Here is a 22,271-nt window from a genome sequence, read left to right on the forward strand (position 1 = left end):
GGGTTCCCTCCTCAAGTCATTCAGCAAGTCCCATTCTGTTTTACTAAAGTTGCTTTGTGTTTTCATTCTAGTACCTAATAATGCTCTAATGTCAAGTTCACATACTTGGTCAAATACACGTAAGGCTGGGGGCATAGGTGGATTGTACGTACTTGAAACATGTAGTTCCCTGTAGTTACAGTTACCACTGTTAAATAAAATTGCCAAATTAAGTTTCCTTATATAAACTTTAAAATCAAGTAGTGTTTTGGCTAAGTCAGACTGACAAGAAGGCACATAAGTAAGACCTTTAGAAAATAGTTGAACTGTCCTGTTGTCAATGTTGACATTGGAGAAATTATAGATTTTAAAGTCTCCACTTGTATTTACTACAATGTCACATTTGTTAGTAAAAGTAGGCTTGTCTACCTTTTTATTTTCGCCCTCCCCTCGTACTGTAAGGATTCTGTTGGTACACTAATGTTTTTTTCTGTGGTCTGTTCTTGGCCTGATGAAAATTTTGCCAGTTTGTTTACACCACTTCTGAATATGAGAGATTCCCTTGGGTAAAGTTAATGTCATTATGTGTTCGTTCTTTTCTATTTGGAGCATTTCTCTCATTACTGACTTCCCAGAACTGTTGAGTTAGATAACATTGTTTCCTGGTTCCACCCATCATTTAAACTGTTGTTGTTAGTGCACGCCTGATTGTGTTGGCCAGTTGCATTCCACAGCTGTGATGGGGGGGGGGGGAACAAGGGTAGGCTGTACCATTGCTATAATCTACAAGATCCCTTTCCAGTTTTTTAATTTTGTTTGATTTAAGTTTTTCAGTCTGTTGATTGATACTGTTGAAAACACGTTGGTAATCATAGTTATAGCGCGCAAAATCATGATGGCTCAGTACATCCCTGCTTAGCAGTTCCACTTCCTTAGATAATTCGCCTACTTGAACTTGATAATGTTTACAAATAAGCTCCATTAGTTCTTTCCCTTGCTTGTCAAACAAGTGCAGTAGGTCTTTATGAAATTGCGATCCTGACACCAGTCCTGTCGGATACTGCCAGGACCTCAGACCTTTTGAAACTATATTCATCTTTACATTTTCTGTGAAATACGCTATTTCTAGCTGGAGCTTTTTGTGCTTCAATAGTTTGTAGTCTAAAGTTTTCAAGTTAGTAACTAAACTTTGCTCACCTCTCCCAGCCGGTTGCAACAAATTAACTTTGGAGTCCTGTGTGGTTAGTTTTGGAAAGTCCTTTAACCACACTGTCATGTCTGTTGCTCCAATAAGACCCGGAGGGTTTGTACAATTGTATGCTGGCTCATAGAAGGTATCGGTGCTGCCATATTCCCACCAGTCAGCAAAGTATTTCTAGCACTCGTATAACTACGTTTACCTTGGTCATTAGTAGAAAGGTTTTGTCCCAAACTAGTTGTGCAATTGGTAGAAGCACCTGGGGGCGAATCTCTTACAGACCTCTCATTCTGTGACATCGGACTGTTCTTTGAGGAAAGTACAGAACATTGAGCTAGTGACTCCACTCTGTTTTTGCCAGGTCAACCCAGTAGAATAGTTAATTTTCCCACATCAAATTGGGAACATTGTGTAAGTTGAGTTTTTTGGCTATCAAGCACATCGGATGCCATGTCAGCAACAACAACTATTTGGAAACGAAAAAATACTTCACAAACTGAATAAACATAAAAAAGCAACCGATGTAAGAACACCACAAACTCTATTTATTAAGCGCTTTTTGTCCAGCACAGTGGCTGGACTTCTTCAGATAAAAGAATCAGCTTCATAGACGCACTCAAATGTTTCAACAATCCAGTCATGTGACCAATGTCTCAATTAAACCTCTTAACAATGTTCAATTAATACATCACTTGATAAAAGTTCTACCATAGTTAAAAGCCCTGACTAAAGAACAATATAATACATTCTCGCCCTAAATAAAGAACCTTCATCCTTCACTACTCAAGAAGAGATTAATAAAATCAAGTTCACTCAAGAGTACAACTTCCTAACATTAGACGTTTGTGATCTTTACAGTTCAATCCTACATGAGAAAGGGATAGAATTTGCTCTGGCTAGGATGCGTAGATTTGCAGCACCAGATAATGAACTTAGAATAGTTGAAGAACTGTTGGGTATTATTTTATCCAACAACTACATTGTGTTTAATGACACAATTCATTTACAACTAGTAGGGGTAGCAATGGGCTCACCATGTGGTGCGAGTTTCGACTACATGGTGATGGCCCATTAGGAACACACTTATTTATTCAACAACTCCAGTATAGTGAACTTGATAGAACATTATACACGCTTCTTGGATGATATTTTTATAGTGCTAAGAGGTGATGAAGCTTCAGCTGCTATAATCTTACAAGCAATGAACAACAGTACAATTTTTTAAAATTTACATCAAATTTCAGTAAGGAAACTATAGCATACTTAGACGTACTGTTGAAAAAAGATGTTGCACTAAATGCGTCTATATATTGAAAATCAACTTACTGTAATGCATTTTTGCGTTACAAAAGTGCACACCCATTCAGTACAAAAAAATCAGTTGTAAAAGGGCAGCTCGTAAGAGCAGCCAGAATGGTGACAACAAATGAAAATTTTTGCACTGAATGCCAGAACGTAATTGAAATGTTCTTGCAAAGAGGTTACCCCACAGGTTTTGTTAATGAAGTGGTAATAGAAGTGTCACTTAAACGTCAGACAGGTTTTTATAAACCAATACTTTGTCTATGTGGAACTAGCACCACAAATACAGAAAAGGATGCAATTATGGAAGAGAGGGTAGTAACATTTACCACCCATACAAACATTTTCAAGGGAAGGTGGTCAATACAACAGTAGTTTCACTGTAACTTTTAGTAGTGACACGGATGAAATCAAGAAAATTATCAACAAAAACTGGAACCTGTTAAAAAAATGAGATTGAATTAGTTAACAAGATAAGCCACAGACCTACTGTCACTTACAGGAAGGGTAAAAACTTAATAGAAACTCCTACAGTGATGGTTGCAAGGACCCTGGGGATGTTCAAATGTGAAAGCTGTAACTACTGTGGATCCATTGAAACTGGACATTTTTCTATAGGTAACCACAAGTATTCCACCACAGGTAGGTACAACTGTAACACTAAAATGGTGGTATTCCTAGCTCAGTGCATTCTCTGTCCTGTTTTCTATATAGGGAAAACAGATAGAAAGTTAAAAGAAAGAATCTACGAACACCTGTACGCTATTAGGAGGGGAAACAGAGAATGCACTAGCTAGGCACATAGAAAATTCACCTAATCATAAATTCAAGTTTAAGGTTATAGAGCAGATTGGTGAAAATGTACATGAAGGACCAGCATCACTACTTTTAGAACAACCTGAGTTGTTACGGCAACTTCGATTACGTGCTAATCAGTTCCCAGGAATAAATTAAACATGCACTATTCTCCCATACTTAAAATTAAAAAGTATGTGGAGATAATTTACTTAAATCAAGTGATGAGTTTAAGGGTTAGTCCCACACTTAAAGCATTTATTTATTTACAATGGTTATATATTAACCATGGTTTTATTTTAACATGCTTTATATATTTTTTTATTTTTAATACACCAGGTATAAATAAATTTACTGTTGACTGAGCAGTGAAGGATGAAGGTTTTTATTTACGGGGAGAATGTATTACACTGTTCTTTAGTCAGGGCTTGTAACTCTGTATTTTTAACTATGGTAGAGCTTTTATCAAGTGGTATGTTAACTGAACATTGTTAAGAGGTTTAATTGAGACATTGGTCACGACTGGATTGTTGAAACATTTAAGAGTGTCTATGAAGTTGATTCTTTTATCTGAAGAAGTCCAGCCACTGTGCTGGACGAAAAGTGCTTAATAGAGTTTGTGGTGTTCTTAAATTGGTTGCCTTTTTATACATGGAAGTTGATAAATGGCTCAATGGCCATTAAGGCTTGAAGCTCTGACACTCTCCTGGCTGAAGTAATAGCCAGGAAAAAGGTAGTCTTCCAAGAAAGGTACTTTAGTTCTGAGGGTGCTGCAGGCTCGAAGGGAGGTAGAGTAAGTATTTCTAAAACATAGTTCAGGTCCCAGGTTGAGGTGGGCTGTCTTCTGGGAGGCATGATATTAGAGGCTTCTCTAAGGAATTGTTTGATAAGAGGGTGGGAGAACAATGGCTGTTATGTATCAAAGTGTGCCGAGATGGCAGAGCCATGGATCTTTATGGAGGAGGAGGAGAGACCCTTATTAAGAAGCTCAGCAAAATAATCTAGAGTAAGAGGAATGGAAGGCAGATGTATGTCTGCCCCCTTGGACTGTGTCCAGGAGCAGAATCTCTTCTATTTTGCAGCATAAGATTTTCTGGTGCTGGGCCTTCTGGCTTCTGCTATGATGTCACGGACTTGCTTGCTTAGCATAGATTCCTTGTTGGTTTTGGTAGAATAAGCCATGCTGAGAGCTTGAGTGTCTGAAGGTCTGGGTGCAGCATTGTCCCCCCCCACCCCGGGACAGCTGGTGAGGTATCAGAGGTAGCTGCCACGGCAGCTGGTGAGATAGGCTGCGCAGCATTGGGTACTAATGTTGTCTGGGCCAGTCTGGGGCAATGAGTACTGTTCTTGGTTTTCCCTACCTTATCTTGATTAATACTTCTGGAATGAGAGGTAGAGGTGGGAATGCATACACAAAGTGGGTATTCTGGGGGAAGGTCAGGGCATCGACCTTCCAGGCCAGGTGATGGTACTCCCTGGTGCAGAATTTCTGTACTTGGTGATTTAAATGAGAGGCAGAGAGGTCCACCTGGGGGTCCCCATGTGTCGCTAATTTGCAGAAAAATGTCACTGTGGATTTGCCATTCGTGTTGGTCCAGCAGGTTTCTGCTTAGGTTGTCTGCCAGGGTGTTGTTGATGCCCGGTAGTTATTGGGCTATAAGATGTAGTCCCAAGGATAAGGCTGCTAGCCACAGGTTCATGGCTAGTCTGCACAGGGGGTAAGACTGAGTCCCTCCCTGTTTGTTGAAGTACCACATGACTGTGGTGTTGTCTGTTTTTATAAGAACCCCTGGTTTGAGGGAGGGTTTGAAGGATGCCAGAGAGTTTTGTACTGTTATCATTTCCTTTTGGTTGATGTTCAAGGGTAGTATTTGTGCATCCCACAGAGCTTGGGTGCATCTGCCTTCTCGGTGAACACACCAAGCTATGCCCGAAGCATCTGTAGTTATGGTCTGGTCTGATGGACGGAGGACGAATGGAAGTCCCTTGTTCAGAGCACAGGTGTGGGCCCACCAGAGGAACTCGGATCTTATGCAAGGGATCACAGGTAGGGAGGTGTCCAGACGTTGAGAGTGTTGACACCACAGGTTCTTTAGCTACCACTGAATTTTCCTCATGTGTAGTCTGGCCAGAGGTACCAGGAGGATGGATGAGGCCATGTACCCTAGAGCTTGTAAAAACTTCCTGGCAGAAAGCTGGGTTTGGGAGGCCAGAATAGTGAAGTATTTTTGCAGGAAACTTTGTTTTTCTGGGGACAGAAAGGCCATTTGCTGTTCTCTGTCCAGTAAGGCTCCCAGAAATATGATTTTCCTGGTAGGCGTAGGTGTCTGCTTTGACTTCCTTTTGTTGATACTGAACCCCAGAGAGGTGAATAGGGTTTTTACAAATGAGCGGTGCTGCAGGAGCAGTTCCTTGCAGTCTGCCTGGATGAGACAGTTGTCCAGGTAAGGGTAAATCTGTACATTGTTTTGCCTGCAAAAGGCAATGGCAGGAGCTAGACATTTGATGAATACCCAGGGAGCAGTACATAAGCCAAAGGGGCAAAGTAGAGAATTGAAAGTGTTGTGATCCTGCTCTGAAGCGCAAGAATTTTCTGCATGATTCTCTTCTTGGGATGTGCAGGTAAGCATCCTTTAGGTCTAAGGTGACCATCTAAGCTTTGTTTGGCAGTATTGGTAGAAGCTGTTGTTAAGGTAAGCATTTTGAATTTTGGGATTACCAGGAAGGTACTGAAAAAGGATAGGTCCAGGATAGGACACCAAGTCCCCTCTTTCCTGGGAACAAGGAATAGTCTGGAATACAATCCTTTTGCAACTTGTTCTTGAGGTACAGGTTCTACTGCCCCTAGGGATATTAGGTTTTGCACTTGTTTTAGTGCTTCTGCCCACTGGTTTGGAGGGAGGTCTGCGTAACCTCTTGGAGGTGGTTGGTTCTTGGAAATTGAATTTGTACCCCTGAGCAATGATTTTTAAGACCCACTGATCTTTTGTTAAAAAGTTCCAACTTTCTCTGCATAGAGATTGCCTTCTTCCTAGCTTCTGGTGTGGTGGTGAGGCAGGCAGAGATGGGAAAGGTAGTCACTGAGAGTTTTTTCCATACAGGGTTGCTTTTGATCTCCCTGATTTAGTGTTTGAGGGGGGCCACTGTTTTGTTCTTTGCTGGCCCTGAGTTTGAGTCCTGGTGGTTCTGTCCCTACAGGTTTTGTCTTGTACCTGCCTGTTTGATGCAGGAAAGGACCAGTGTTTAGAGGGAACATTTCTGCTGAACCTAGGAGGTTGTACTTGAAGAAAATCTTTAACAGTCTGCATTGATTTTGCTTTGCCTTCCATCTTTTTAAGTACCTCTTCAGTTTTCTGTCCGAACAAGCAGTCTTTGTCAAGAGGTGCATCCATGATTTTAGCTTTGACATGGTCAGGGAGAGGCTGTTCCTTCAAACATGCATGTCTTCTGATAACAGATCCTGTCACTGCTGCCTGCTAGAAGCTTCTAGGGCGTCAAATCCACAGTGCAAAGAGTGCTTTGCCACCCGAGATGAAGAGTGCAGTAATTCTGCTATCACTTTATTGTTGGGAAAATCTGGAAAAGGAGAAATTTTCTGTTTCAAAAGTTCCAAAGTGTGCTGTTGATATTTTAACATATGGAACAGACAGTTGAGAGCCCTTACAGTTAAAGCTGCAGAGGTATATACTTTTCTACCCTATCTGTCCAGGGCCCTGGATTTTTTGAGGGTGCAGGATTCTTTGCAGAGGTAGCCTTAACTCCCGTAGGTCCCCGAGTAATCCACCTCTGGATCTGCTATAGGATTTCTGTGGAGGAATTTATGTGAGTCAGGTACCCTGTAGTATCTGTCAGGTTTTCTGGGGGCAGGTGGAAGGGTATCAGGGTTAAGGCTGGATTCCTAGTAATCATCATCTAGTACCTCCAAAATGGGTGGGATGGCCAGAGGCCTGTGCTGGGGTAGGTCCAGAAACTCTCTTAGTCTTTTCTTGGACTGAGGGAATTCCACTGATTTCCATTGGAAGTGTTCCCTGAGAGTGTGGAGGGGTTTGCCCAAAGGAAAAATCCTCCGGAGGTAATGCAGAAGGAATAGATTCTTCTGCATCTGAGTCTTCATAGGCAGTAAGAGGATTTTCCTCTTCAAAAACAGAGGAGTCAGATCTCTCTTAGTCTAAATCTGACTGGAGGTCTGGAGAAGGTTCCCTTCTCCTTTTGGCTGGAGTGGCCTGATTACCCCGGATGAAAGTGATGACATCCTCTGCCATTTTAAGCATTCTAGTTTGAGGAGGGGGAGGAGTAGTGGAATATAGACTTTTTGCTGTTTTCTTTGGAGTAGCTCTAAGTCTGGCATGAAGAGTATCCCTCAGTGCTGTTGGTGTGTGAGTTTGAAGAGGGGGCGAAGGCCTTGAAGGGAATTCCAAAGTGTGAACATTATCCTCGGAAGCCGGTGCCTGCGTAGTGGCTCCAGACCCAACTGAGGCAGAGACATCCAAAGGCTTGGTAGATGATGCAGTCATCTGCGGCATACAGGACTCTGAAAGGGTCTCAGTAGAGGCCTGCGAAGTAATCGAGTCGGGCATCAGGGGCTGCAAAAGTGCTTCACTGAATTCCAAAGAACTAATGAGCTTTTTAGCGGTGGGGTCATCAGAAGGCTTGGCCTCATGCGGTCTTTATGTTTTTTCAGAAGATCTGCAGTTTGTTGACTGATGGACGTTAAATCGGCAATTGGAGACGGAAGACGAAAATAACTGGCTACAAACAGAGCTCTACGACAAATAGTTCTAGCGTTAAAGAGGGCATAGAACTGACAGCAGGGTACATCATGATCTAGGCCTAAGCAAGTGACATAGTAAGAATGAAAGCCTTGGTGTGCTACTTGCATTCCACAGGCAAGACAGTTATTGACTTTTTCGGACATCGGTTAGTGCAAGAAAAAGGAACGATCCCCAACGGGGTACTTAGATTTAGACATTTTTAGCTGAAGTTCGAAATCTGGAAACAGCCGACCGGCACTGTTGCAAATTGCTTCTGCTACAGGCTCTATGGCAAGAAAGACTGAGGTAATGGCATCGTCTGCTCTCCTTTATAGCTCGGATGACATGACATCACCAAGCAAGCGACAGCAGCAGACGAACAAAACCTTGACTCTGGTATTCGGACCAAATGAGGGCTACCATAGCATGGATAGCCAAATGGTTAGGACTGCAGCAGTGAAACACGAATATCATCCCTTGGTAATGAGATGTGCCACAGAGAAGGACTTTCTGACCACAGTGGCAATGTGGTGGTCAAAGGAAAGGTTGCTGTCAACCTGCATCCCCAGAGCTCTTATAACATCTTCAATGTTCAGTAGGCTCCCACTGATGTGGTAATTAGTAGGAACTGAGTTTTTACCAAAGGGGATGACGCATTTTTTGGCGTTAAGCTTAAGGCCATGGTTGTGACCCCAGTCATTGGTCTCAGTGAGGTCGTTCTGTAGGATGTCTGCATCACTTGGGGAGTTGATAACAGCTCCCATCTTGCAGTCGTCTAAGAACTTGGTCAGCCAGAGTCCCTTTGTGTTCACCTGGACTTCTGAAAAGTAGATGCCAAAAGTACAGTTGTGTACCTACCATAAATGTAGATGTTAGAGTGAATTCACTGTTGCAGTCATTACTCTAGGGTTATCCTGCTGGCAGGCTACCCGCAGTTGGCCTGAATTCCAAAGTCCTGGTCCGGCATCGGTTGCTGTCGCCTCTTCCCTGACGTCAGTGCGCTAGGGGTATAAAAGATGCAGCCAACACCATTTTCTTCAGTTTTTCTTGCCCCAGATGTCAGGTGCCCCAAAAAGGATAGGCTAAATATATTATGCCAATAAACATACATGCACTAAAGTAACATTTCCTTCATCTACAAACAAATACACCACATAGGTTGTATAGAATAGAGAAGTACAGATAAACCCCAGCAAAAGAAAGGGTGACGGTGGGAGGGTAACCTGGACTGCAACAGTGAATACACTCGAACATCTACATTTATGGTAGGTACACAACTGTACTACGTTCATCATGTTTCACTGTTGCAATCATTACTCTTGGGTTGAATCCCAAAGCTGAGGGTGGGTGGCTGAGCTAAATAGGATTAGGAGAGGCTATAAGGCCCTGCAGAACTGCAGTGGCAAAGCCTGCTCTGGATTTAGAGTAAAGAGTTAAGTGGTAGTGCTTTGTAAAAGTGTGCACTGAACTCAAATTTGCAGCCTCTAAGATGTCTTTGGTTGGTACTCCTCTAAGGAAGGCTGCCGAAGTGGCTGCTGCTCTGGTAGAATGAGGCCTAATGCCCTTAGGCACTGATTTGCCATGCTGTGAATAGCAGAAACGAATGCAATGACCTATCCATTTAGAAATAGTCTGTTTTGCGATAGCCTTTCCTTGTGATTCTGCAGCATATGCCACTAAACGTTGCTCAGTCTTTCTGAAAGCTTTAGTTCTGTCCAAGTAGAAGCGTAGCTGTCTGTGTATGTCCAAAGAATGCAGAATTTTCTCACCCTTGTTCTGTGGGTTTGGATAAAAGGTAGGCAAGTGAATGGTTTGGTTGAGGGCCACACTGGACACCACCTTAGGCATAAATGTAGGGTTTGTCCTCAGAGAAACCCTGTCTGGGTGAAAAATGATAAAAGGTTCCACAGCCATGAGTGCTTGCAACTCCGAGACTCATCTTGCAGAGGTTATTGCTAGGAGCAGAGCCGTTTTCCAGGATAAGAATTTTATATCAGCTGTTGAGGCTGGCTCAGAGGAGGCAGTGTGAGTTTTTCCAAGACATAATTGTGGTCCCATGCCGGAATTGGTACTCTCCTTGGAGGCATGATGTTTTTGGCCCCTCTGATGTACTGTCTTATTAAAGGACGAGAAAAGATAGGCGGTTCCGTATTGTAATGGGCTGAAATGGCAGAGGCATGAATTTTAATTGATGAAAAGGAAAGGCCTTTGTCCAGCATCTTAGTTAGGTATTGTAAAATCTGAGGAATATTTGGTGCACACGTGTCAATGCCTTGTTCCTGGCTCCAAGCACAGAATCTCTTCCATTTTTCTGCATAAGATTTTCTGGTACTGGGCCTCCTGGCCTCCAAGATAACATCCATAACAGCTTTTGAAAGAGGAGTGTTCTGAATGGCTACATTATCCGCCATGCTGCCAGATTTAAGGTCCTGAGCTGACTGCAGGATCTGATTGTTTTGTTGGGTCAGCAAGTGAGAAGTTTGAGGCAATATCCATGCTGGACCTTGAGACAAGCTCTTTAGGATTGGGTACCAGTGCTGGAGTGGCCAGTCTGGGGCAATCAGTATCATTTTTGGCTTCTCTCGTCTGACCTTTAGGAGTACCTTGGGAAGGAGAGGCAGTGGAGGAAAGGCATATACTGTTAGGTTTTTCCAGCTGAAGGACAGGGAGTCTACTTTACATGCTTGTTTGTGATAAATCCTTGTGCAAAATCTCTGTAGTTGGCAGTTGTGAGGGAAGGCAAACAGAACTATGTCTGGGCATCCCCATTTCCTTGTTATCATGCTGAAGACTTGTGGATCCAGTTTCCACTCGTGGGGATCCATAAGGTTTCTGCTTAGTTCGTCTGCCAGAGTATTTGTTTTTCCTGGCAGGAATTGTGCTTGCAGGTGAACTTGATAAGTCAATGCCGTGTCCCACAAGGTCATTGCTTGTCTGCACAGGGGGTAGGAATGTGTGCCTCCCTGCTTGTGTACCACATGACCGTAGTATTGTCTGTCTTTATCAGTAGCTGTCCTGGATGAAGTAGATCCTTGAAAGCTGTCAGGGCATTCTAAACAGCTAGCATCTCTTTTTGATTGATATAAAGATGCATCTTGGTTGCAGGCCATGTGCTCTGAATACATTTTCCTGCCATTTGGGCCCCCCAGGCATAGTCTGATGCATCCGTTGTCATTGTCTGTCTGGTTGTGGGTAAAGTGAATGGCAGACCCTTGTTGTGGTGACAGGCCTGTGCCCACCATCGAAACTCCTGTTGCAGGCAGGGAATGAGGGTAATTACTGTCTCCAGACTGTGGCAATGCTTAGTCCAAACACTTTTTAGATACCATTGTAGTTTCCTCATATGCAGTCTGGCATATGGAATTAGTAGAATGCAGGATGCCATGAAACCCAAGGCCTGCAGGATTTTCCTTGCAGATAACTGGGTCTTTGTTGCCAAGTTTTTGAAATAAGAAGTTGCCTTTGTTTGTCTGGCATGAGATAAGCCATCTGGGCAGTTGTATTTAAGCTTGCACCCAGGAATATTATCTCTTGAAAGGGTACTAGTTTTGATTTATTTTTGTTTACTGTGTACCCCAGGCAAATTAGTAATCTTTTTACAAACGCCAGATGCTTTAGAAGAATGTTTTTGTTCTCTGCTTGAATAAGGCAGTCGTCCATGTAGGGATTTATTTGAATTTCTCTTTGTCTGCAAAATGCAATTACTGGTGCCAGGCATTTTTTGAAGACCCTGGGCGCAGTAGATAAGCCAAAGGGCAGTGCAGAGAATTGGTAGTGCATTGAGGCAGCTCGGAATCTGAGGTATCTTCTGCAAGATTGTCCGATTGGGACATGCAGGTATGCCACTTTTAGGTCCAAAGTTATGAGCCACGCTTTCTTGCCCAGCATGGGCAGTAGCTGCTGAAGAGTCAACATCTTGAATTTTGGAACATCCAGAAACGTGTTTAGTACAGACAGGTCCAGTATTGTTCTCCAGGTTTTGTCCTTTCTGGGCACCAAGAAAAGTCTCGAGTAAAATCCTTACCCCTGCTTTTGCTGTGGTACTTGTTGAATGGCCCTCATGTCCATGAGGGATGTGATTTGCTTTTGTGCCTCTGCCCATTGATTGTGTGGCAGGTCTGGCATACCTTTTGCCCTTGGTAGGGTGTGAAAATGGAGCCTGTAGCCCTGGGACACTATGTTCAAGACCCATTTGTCGTGGGTAATCATTTGCCAATTTGGTGAAAAAAGTGCTAGTTTTCCCCCTAAGGGGGCTGCCAAAAGATAAGTGCTTGAATCTGGCAGAGGAAAGTCATTGGGACTGTTTCCTGTAAGGTTGTGATTTGTCTTCTCTGCTTTTGGAGGTAGGAGCACCCCATTGTTTAGGCCTGTATGAGCCTTGGGGCTGAGATCTGCCTCTGGGATGTCTGTATCTGCCTCTTTGTGGCCTGTCTGACACTGGAAAGGACCAATTGTTTGAAGGCCAGTTCCTGCTAAATCTGGGTGGCTGTGCCTGTAATAAATCCTTAACTGTCTGCATGGATTTCACTTTATCCTCCATTTTCTTTAACACCTCTTCTGCTTTAGCACCAAACAAAGTAGTATGCTGTAATGGAGCATCTAATAATTTTGCTTTAACATGATCAGGCAGATTCTGTTCCTTTAACCAAGCATGCCTTCTAATAACCAAACCTGTAACAGCGGCCCTGCAAGAGGCCTCCAGTGAATCATAACCACATTGCAAAGTATGCTTTCCCACTTGTTCAGCTGCATGCAATAAATCCTGCATTTCTTTGTTCTCTAAACATTCAGAATTTGTCAACATTTTCTGTTTAAGCAGAGACATTAAGTATTCCTGATATTTGAGCATATGAAACTGACAATTTAAAGCCCTTACAGCCAAGGTAGCAGAAGTGTAAACTTTTTTCCCCCATCTGTCTAGTGACCTAGAATCCGTATCAGAGGGGACAGGGTTTTTTGCAGTGGAAGCTTTGACCCCTTTGGGACCCTGAGATACAGTTTCTGGGTCAGCACCGGGGTTTTTATATAGGCATCTATGAGAATCAGGGACCCTGTAGTATCTGTCTGGCTTAGCAGGTGCAGGGGGTAGAGGAGTCAGGAGACAGGCCGGACTCTGAAAATACATCATCTACAATGTCTAGAACAGGTGGAATAGCAAGAGGTCTGTGCTGAGGGAGTAGCAGAAAGTCTCTGAGCCTTTTCTTAGATTCTGAGTAATCTTGGCTCTCCCAGTGGAAATGCTCCCTCATGGTATGCAGGGTTTCTCCAAAAGAGTAATCCTCAGGAGGAGAGGCTGAAGGAATGGATTCTTCAGCATCAGAATCCTCATAGGGAGGAAAAGAATATCCCTGTTCAGAAGAGGAATCAGAGGAAATTGACACCTGATCAGAAGAATCATATTCTGTCTCTTGCCTAGGCCTCTTATCAGGAGGGGGCTCTTATCAGGAGGGGGATGGAAACCCCTGATCAAAGTAATTAGGTCTTCGGCCATTTTAAGCATCTGTTTTTTAGGCATGGAAGTCTGAGTAAGAGAATGCTGTACTTGTTTCTTTGTCTTTAGAGCTGCTTTAGTCTTTGAAGTTGAAGATGGTTTAACATATAACTGTGTAGGGTCTGAAGACACCCTCAGAAGCCGATGCCTGCTCAGCGGCTCCGGACCCATCTGAGGGAATGATTTCCGAGTGTCCAATACCTTGAGTATCCAGAGGCCCAGTCGGCTCCACGTGGGAGTCGGAAGCGGCCTGTGGCTCTGAGGTAGCGGGCGCCAGGGGCTGCAAAAGTGCCTCACTGAGAACCGGCGACTGGCCTAATGGAGGCCTCGTCGTCAGTTTTGGACCTCAGATGCCTATCCTTTTCCTTGTCCTTGTGATTTTTGTAAACGCCGGTCGTCGGCTGTTCCGACGGCATTATATAGTTAAATCTTCGACCAAAGTAATGAAATGCAAAATCGAACCGACACTTAATAGTGCGTTGGTTAAATCTAGCACAAAACCGACAGCTAGCAACGTCGTGGTCAGGGCCTAGGCAAGGAATACAGTAAGAATGAAAATCCTTATGAGGTATTTGCTTCCCACAAGAAATACAATTGTTAACCTTTTCTGACATCGGTCTGGAGCAAGAAAAAAGATTCCCCAACAGAGTACTTCACTTTAATGAAGACTTCGGTTCTGAAATTCGGATTTGAAAAACTCAGGAGTCGGCCAACTGGCACTTGCGAACTGCTTTTGCTTCGGGCACCGAGCGGCAAGAAAGACTGAAGAAAATGGCGTCGGTTGCATCTTTCATACCCCTGGTGCACTGACGTCAGGGAAGAGGCGACAGCAACCAATGCCGGACCAGGACTTTGGAATTCAGGCCGACTGCGGTAGCCTGCCAGCAGGATAACCCTAGAGTAATGACTGCAACAGTGAAACACGAACATCAGGAGAGGACACAGGACCGGTCCATGTGGGACTCCACTCGTGACTGGTCGGCAGTCTGACGGAGTCTGCTACTTTCACACTGTGTGCTCTGTGACCCAATTTGCAACCCACCTAGTGATATAGGGGTTGATGCCTAGTTTGGCGAGTTTATGAATAATTCCTGAGTGAGGAATAATATCAAAGGCTTTGGCCAGACTGAGGTAGGCTGTATGCACTGCCCTACCTTCATCAACAGCCCCGGTAACTGACTCAAAGAAGTCAACCAGGTTGAGCAGGCATGATCTCCCTTTCACAAAGCCAAATTGCGTGGGGTCTAGAGTTTGCGATTTCCTATACCTTTGTTAATCAGGTCCTTGATGATGCGCTTCATAGCTTTACATATCAGACTCGTCAGGCTAATGGGGCGATAATTCCCAGGGTCTGTAGTCGCTCCCTCTTTATAGAGAGAGATGACTGTAGCAGTGCGCCATTCAGGAGGGACACAGCCTGAGGTGAGGCTGACTGAACAGGGCACACAGATGTGGTGATTTTGTAGTTCATATAGAACAGTCAGGGATATTATTGGGTCCCATGGAAGCTGTATTCTTGACCTTGGACAATGCAGCTTTAACCTGTGCTACAGTAATCCTGGGTGCCTGGCATTCTTCTGGTATTGTGATTTGTCTTTTGGGGGGGGGGGGATAAAGTTGGCACTGAATCTGTTGGCCCGTATGTTGGCAATATCTGTTGGCCTCAGTACAGAAGGTACCATTGTGCAGTAATTCAGAGAAAATCTGGCTATTGCCGCGGAAGTTGTTAATATAACTATAGAAGGCTTTGTGATTGTTTTTACTGTCTGCCACAATTCTGCCTTCATATCTGGCTTTGGAGAATATGATGAGGGATCTCAACTTTTTTGTTGAGGTTAATAATTGAGTTTTTCCAGTCTTGGGACTTCATGTTTTTCTGCAACAGTTTCTGCCTTCTGTTGTAGAGTATATTAAGAGCAGGGAACCACCAGATTGGTTTCCTTGTTTTGGAGGAGAGTGTCTTGGTTCTGTTGGGTATGGGTAGTTCCATGCATTTATGTACATGTTGGTACAGTGCATTGGTGTATGATTTGGCAGTCATGCTGCTATTTTCCACTGGCATGGATGCCGTGAAGTTAGCCACCTCTGTTTTATGTTTTTAGGAGCCCAAAGTCAGCTTTGGAGAAGTTTTTCCAAGGTGGTTACCTTTGCGTGGGGTGGCGGTGAGATGTGGATTTCTAAGGTGATTAGTTTAAGGCCGGACATAACCAGGAAGGGACTGACTATTGGTGTAGAGCAACAGTCGCCCATGTTAGTAATAACCAGGTCAAGGATGTTGCTTCCTCTAGTGGGGGTCAGAATGAGCTGGTCCAGGGCATTGGAATTGATGAATTCCAGGAAGCGTTGGGCCAGTGTATTGGTGCTTGAGTAGTTTACCCAGCTGATGATGGGGTAATTGAAGTCTCCTAGTATGCAAATGTTGAGTTGGACCTTGATAGATTCCAGGGTGCTTAGGAACATGAAGTGAGTCTAGGGACATGGTTGGGGGCCTATAGCAGGCTATGACCTGGATCGCCATCTTACCCAATGTTAGCTGCACCTGTTAGTTGTACCTGAAGTATCTCAGACGCGTTATGCTGGGCTACTAGTTTGGAAGTGTGCATATCCTTTATGAATACGGAGACACCACCACCTTTGGAGCTTCAGTCCATGTTTTGGGGCCGAAAGGTGTGGAATGAGTAGCCTGGTAGGGCAGGGGTGCTTTCTGCTGCTTTAAACCAGGTCTCCATTACAGCACAAATGTCAATGTTCTCCATTTTGAGGAGTGCTTCGAGCACGTGCATCTTGAGATTTAGACTTCTAGTGTTGAGCAGCATGACCCTCAGATTGCATTTATTTATAGCTGGTAATTTGATCTTTGGAACACCGCCTAAAAAAGGCACTACAGGGGTGGCAAAAGGCTTAGCCATTACCCGGAAACCCAGGGGTGACAGATGCAGGCCATCTCTGGGCAAAGCATCGAGGTCTGTAAATCATGTCATCCAAAGCAAATAGCCCATTTCGCAGCCAACCTTCCCCACCAAACCCACCATTGCATTGCGCTACATAAATTAAATTGGCTCAAGCTACCTAACCTTCTTCATCTCTACCAACTTAAATTCACACACAGTACCATCTTCCATCCTGACAGCTGCCCATCCTTCAAGCAACTTGCTCCCTACTCATGCTTACGAAGTCTAAGATCTGCAGACAGAAACTTTCTGACAGTAAACAAAGCTAACAACACTCATGGTGAAACCCTATTCTCAAATCAAATAGCCAAATTATGGAACCCTCTACCGCACACCCTCCAAAACACACATGAATCTATCAGTTTTAAACGACTATTTGAACATCTATCCAAGAACTGGCATTGCTCCTGTGCCAGACCCGACTAACAAGATATCTAGAACTCTCTCAACACACTGTCCACTCCTTATCTCATTTTCTCCCTCTCCTCAGTGTTTATTACTACTCAAAAATAAATATATATATAAATGAAATCTCATTTAGTCATAACTATTATTTAATATGTACACAATACTAACTTTATTTTTTCTCACAGTGATCTTCACTGAAATGCTTGTATTTTTCTTTCTGAACCTGTATCTACTAGAAAACTGTACTGAATACTACTTTGTATAGACTTACTATAAGATATGTATTCTACATCTTACTGTATGTATACTATTGTACTAATTATTGTATATTGCTTGTATTTCTTTGGAGCTTTTCTCCCTGGGCCTCTGCTGAAAATGGGCTTCTGGCCCAGTCGGACTTTCCCGGTAAACAAATGTAAATAAATAAATAAATAAATGCTGGATCCTCATAGAATGGCACCAGAAACTTAGCCAAGTGCTGAAATCAATATTTTTTTGTTTGTACTGAGGTATCATTCTGGGTGATGGTAGGATACTGCTCAGGACTAGGGTCATACCTGCTGGGCCACATAATCCGAAAGCTCCACCACGTCTCTTTTCATGTAGTCAAGGGAGGTGCGTCTCAGGTCATTCACACCCACATGGACAATGACAGAGTCATACTTGTACTTGTTGTGGATTGACTTGAGTGCGTGTGTTATGTGTTGGATTCTGGCACCTGACAGACAGCTGACTCTCTCAACCTAGTGAGTGGGACATGTGTGCCTCACTATTAAGTCACTTATGATTAGTGTATTGGGCAAGGTGTTTAGCTTTAGGGGCTTAGGCTGAGGGGCACACTGTGGAGGTGAGCTATGTGTCCTGTGGTTTATGCTGAGTTGTGGTGGTCGAGTGCGTTTCTGTCTTGGAGTTCTCTACTGTTTGGGTAAATTTCTATTGAGAGCCTTTGCGAAGGTGGGTGTGTGGTTTGTGTTTTTATGTAAGATCTGTGATGGTGGGTGTTCTGGAGGGCTATGTGTTCCACGTGGTGCAGTGCAGGTGTTGACTTTCTCCTTTGGACCAGCTAGTCCAGTTTTGGCTGGAGAGTGCATAGCTTCTAATTTGGTGATATAAGTGCATCTCTCACAAGTTTGAAGTGTTGGAAGGTAAGAGGAGAGGGTTGTCTGTGTACACAAATCAGTTGCTACACTGCCTAGGAATGCCCAAGTGCACCAGGTTAATAGGAGAAAGCATAGAGAACTGCCCTTTAATAATGTCAGGAGGGGTGGTCGTAACTACTAAGTAATGGAGCTATTTCCATGAAAAATGACTAGTGCTGATTGCACTTAGGTGTGCTACAATAATTGCTACAAAAACCCTGTTGAAGTGCAAAGCAATTAAGCTATTTGAAGTGCAAGAGAGAGAGACAGAGAAAGAACTAGCAAGATCTAAGGGAAATACTGAAGAGCAGACTTTCTGGCACCAGTAATAGTTGACCTCAGCTCAGCACCGCTGCACGGAGCTTAAACAAGTGCAAACGCAGGCTTTTAAACCAGAAAGTTGAAAGGGATGGAAAAACTGCCCAGATGGCCAATAAACTACAATTTCTGGACCAGAAATCACTCCTCTTGTGGTAGATAGGCTAACTAGTTCTTACCACTTCCACTGATGAGCTAGAAAGCTTCCCTCTGACACATAAAGGCTTGTGGGGGGCTCAAAAGCTTACAAACAGTCCTGGATACAGCAAATCTTTATTTGGGCTAGACTAGTTACAGGAAAAGCGGGAAACAAGCTTAGAACCTTTTTTTGTTTGTTTTTTTACATAAAAGCAGCTAAAACAGGAGTAAAACTAATTCATCTGTATCCCTATTATGAAGCCAGTCTTAGGTAATATTCGATCCACCAAGAGTTCTAATGGTAGGGGGAAGGAGGGAGGGAATGTCAAGGATTAATGAAGATCGACAACACAGATGGAATGATATGGTAAGACATAACTTCTTTATCTGATGTTGTCAAACTTCACATAATCCTTGACTATGGGATAGAGTCCCCTGCTATCTGAACCCTGGGAGGTCTCATGGAAGAATATTTCTGAGCAACATTGAGCCAAATGATGCACATACCCTAAAGACCTGGTCCAGTTTGCAATGACTAATAAAGGTATGAGGAGATGCCCATGTTACTGCTGTACAAACATCATCTAAAGAAGCTCTGGCATGAAAAACTGCAGATGCTGCTATAGCTCTCGTTGAATGTGCTTTTACACGTCCAGGTGGATGGAGACCCTTTCTGTTGTAAATAAAGGTGAAAGAGTCCTTAAGCCATTTCACCAGGGTAACTTTAGATACTGGACTGCCTAAAGAGACTGAAGAAAAGGCAACAAATTGCTGGTTGGATTTTCTAATATCCTTTGTTCTATGAAGGTAGAAATGTAATTGTCTGTGTACATCTAGTAAATATCAAAAGTACTCCCCTTTGTTAGAAAAAATGGGAAAAAAGACTGGAAGATGTAAAGACTGATTGATATTTCTCTTGGAAACAACCTTTGGTAAGGAGGAGGGATATGTCCAAAGGGAGACTGTCCTTATGAAAGGTTAAGTAGGGGGATTTACAAGACAAGGCTTGTATTTCAGATATTCTTCTGGCAGAAGTAATGGCAATTAAAAATAAGGTTTTCCAGGACAAGAATTTTAAGTCACAACCTGCTGAAGGTTCAAAATGGAGGGAAATCAGTGAGTGAAGAACCAAGTTCAAATCCCAAGGTGCAGATGGTTCTTTATGTGGAGGTCTGAGCATTAAGGTCCCTTTCAAAAAGGCTTTAAAAGTTTATGTGACATAAGGGCTGAACCACTGACGCCAATATGGGAGTTAAATATCGCAGTAAGGTGCACCCAGAACAGTAGAGGCTGATGAGCCTGTCTCATATAATAAGGCTAAGAAATGTAAAACTTTGTCTTCGGATGCGAAATATGGGTCAAGATTATAGTCTAGTGACCACTTAGTAAATATTTGCCACTTGTTATGATACAATTTTCTAGTTGAGGTTTGTGGTTCATAGGTGTTTACTAGGCTAATGACCGCAAGGGCCTTTTTAAACCTAGCCATGCATCCCAAATCTCTGACGAGTTCTGATACCCTTGATAAGCGTAAGGATGGACCTGGGAGATAAACCATTTACAGCTTACTTGTTTGCATCAGAGACATAGGTGCCAGACCAGGGATGAATTTCTGGTTTCCCATCCAATTGTCCAAGTTGGACTTGAATTGGATTACGGAGGAACTCTGCTTCACATGGATGGGGAGCCTGTTCCATAGATGGGGTAGTCTCTGGGACACATACCTAGCTCTCCAGCAGGTCCTATTTATAACGCTGACAAGGTTTAAGTCATTAGAACATGCAATTCTGGTACAGTTTGTTTTGTGGATATGTAGGAGGTTCATCAGAGTGGGGAGTGACAATGTCCTGTATGCCAGGCGTAGATCTCCCCCTGAAAAGCCTGTAGGAGATGGAATACAGGTATAGGCCCTTGGGGCGGTCTGCATAAGAAATATTACTTGCACCCTGTATTATTTTAGTGAGGAACCTCTGTGGACATTCCAGTTGTTGGCTATGCCTGGTTTGGTACATACCAAAGGGGGCACTGTGCTCAGTGACAGGTTTGTTGAGTGCTGAATACAGTGGAAGAATGACTTCCTTGGACTTAGATGCCATACCCCTTGTTTATAATTTGCACAACATAGAAAGATTTCCTCACCACCATAGACACATGCTGACCAAAGGTAGATTACTACCTATGTGTGACCCTAAGTCCCTGACTACTGGATCAACTCTAAGGGGTATGTTGTCAATATGACAGTTACCAGGGATGGATGACTTCCCAAAGGATACTATTATGCATTTCTTGACATTTAGTTTTAGTGCATGATTCTGACACCAGCTGTCTGTCTGTGTCGGCCCTCCTGGAGAACATCTGTGTCAGCCCTCCTGGGGAACATCTGTGTCAGTGTGGGATTCAATGACAGATCCTAATTTGCAATCATCTGCAAATGTATTCAGCCAGAGGCCACTGACATTGGCCTTGACTTCTGAGAAGTAAATGCCAAAAAGGAGCAGAACAAGGGCTGATCCCTGTGGGATTCCACTTGTGGCTGGCCTCTTTGTAGAGGTAGACTCCTCAATTCTAACTTCCTGGGTCCTGTCTGTGAGCCAGTTGGCTATCCACTGGGTGACATACGGGTTTGTACCTAACCTCGAGTTTGTCAAAAATGCCTGAGTGGGGTACTGTGTCAAATGCCTTGGCCAGGTCAAGGACGGCAGTGTGAATGATTTTGCCCTCATCCATTGCTTTGGTGACCTTCTCAAAGTCGTCCACCAGGTTGAGTAGGCATGATCTGCCCTTTACGAAACCACCTCACCTTACCAGGGAAGGCATTACAGTAGGGGGTGTGCAGCACTCTCCCATATTAGTGAGGACCAGATCCAGTATGGTTGCACCCCTGGTTGGTGTATTGACTATCTGGCCCAGGGAGTTTGTGTTTACAAAATCCAGAAATCCCTGCGCATGTATGTTTGATGTCGTACAGGATTCCCAGTTAATAGTGGGGTAATTAAAGTTACCCATGAATATGGTATTGGGTTTACAATGTTCTATGTTTTGCCAATTGTAGTACTTCCTGGGTGATTTATTTGGCCCAGTGCAATTGTCGAGCCTTTTATGTTGGACAAACTTTGCGTCCTTTTAAGGTCAGGATAGGGGAACATCTTAGTGATATTAAAAATAAAAAGGGGTCTACTTCTTTGTATAAACACATTTTTACACACCCTACAGGCAATTTCTGTTTCATGGTCATTGATCATATTAAGGTTAGGCATAAACAACCTCATGTTTTACATGAAAGGCTTACCAACAAAGAAAAAATGTGGATTATCAAATTAGGGGCCCTTTTTCCTCCGGGTTTGAACCATCATTTTTGAAGTATGCAGTTCCATATTGTGTTTTTTTATATATTATTTTATTTGTTTAGATATATAATTATATATTTATTTTATGTGGATAGTTATTTGTGCATTATTAATATATGCACTAGAGGGCACTCCTTGCATTTAACACGAATCTATTTATAAGTAAGAAGACAGCATGCTAGGTATTTTCTCATTTGTTGCATCATGTTTGGTTGCTGAGGAAGGCTTTGCCAAAACCGGTACAACCATGTTGGTGTACGGTTATAATTTTTGCTGTTTCATTTTGAAATAAAATAGCTTTGCCTATGTCACAGGAGTCGGGTGCTGGCCTCCTCTTTTGGGATTAGGTTTTGGTGTTTGGCCATGCACACGCCGTTCGTGCAGGAGATGGTTTGGAATCTACTGTTCTAATTTCTGTCTGACTCACAACAGACAGAGCTGTGGTCTCTCCAAG

General features: G+C 43.3%; 1 protein-coding gene across 1 annotated transcript in view; it reads right to left on the reverse strand.

Moving 5' to 3' along the window:
• The window catches only part of LOC122798415 (1-phosphatidylinositol 4,5-bisphosphate phosphodiesterase gamma-1-like), a 3,104,897-nt gene that overhangs the window by 1,051,010 nt on the left and 2,031,616 nt on the right, over positions 1–22,271 (reverse strand). The window lies entirely within an intron of this gene.

Source organism: Protopterus annectens, chromosome 3.part1 (assembly GCF_019279795.1).
Source record: "Protopterus annectens isolate FY-2018-M chromosome 3.part1, PAN1.0, whole genome shotgun sequence".
NCBI lineage: Eukaryota > Metazoa > Chordata > Ceratodontiformes > Protopteridae > Protopterus > Protopterus annectens.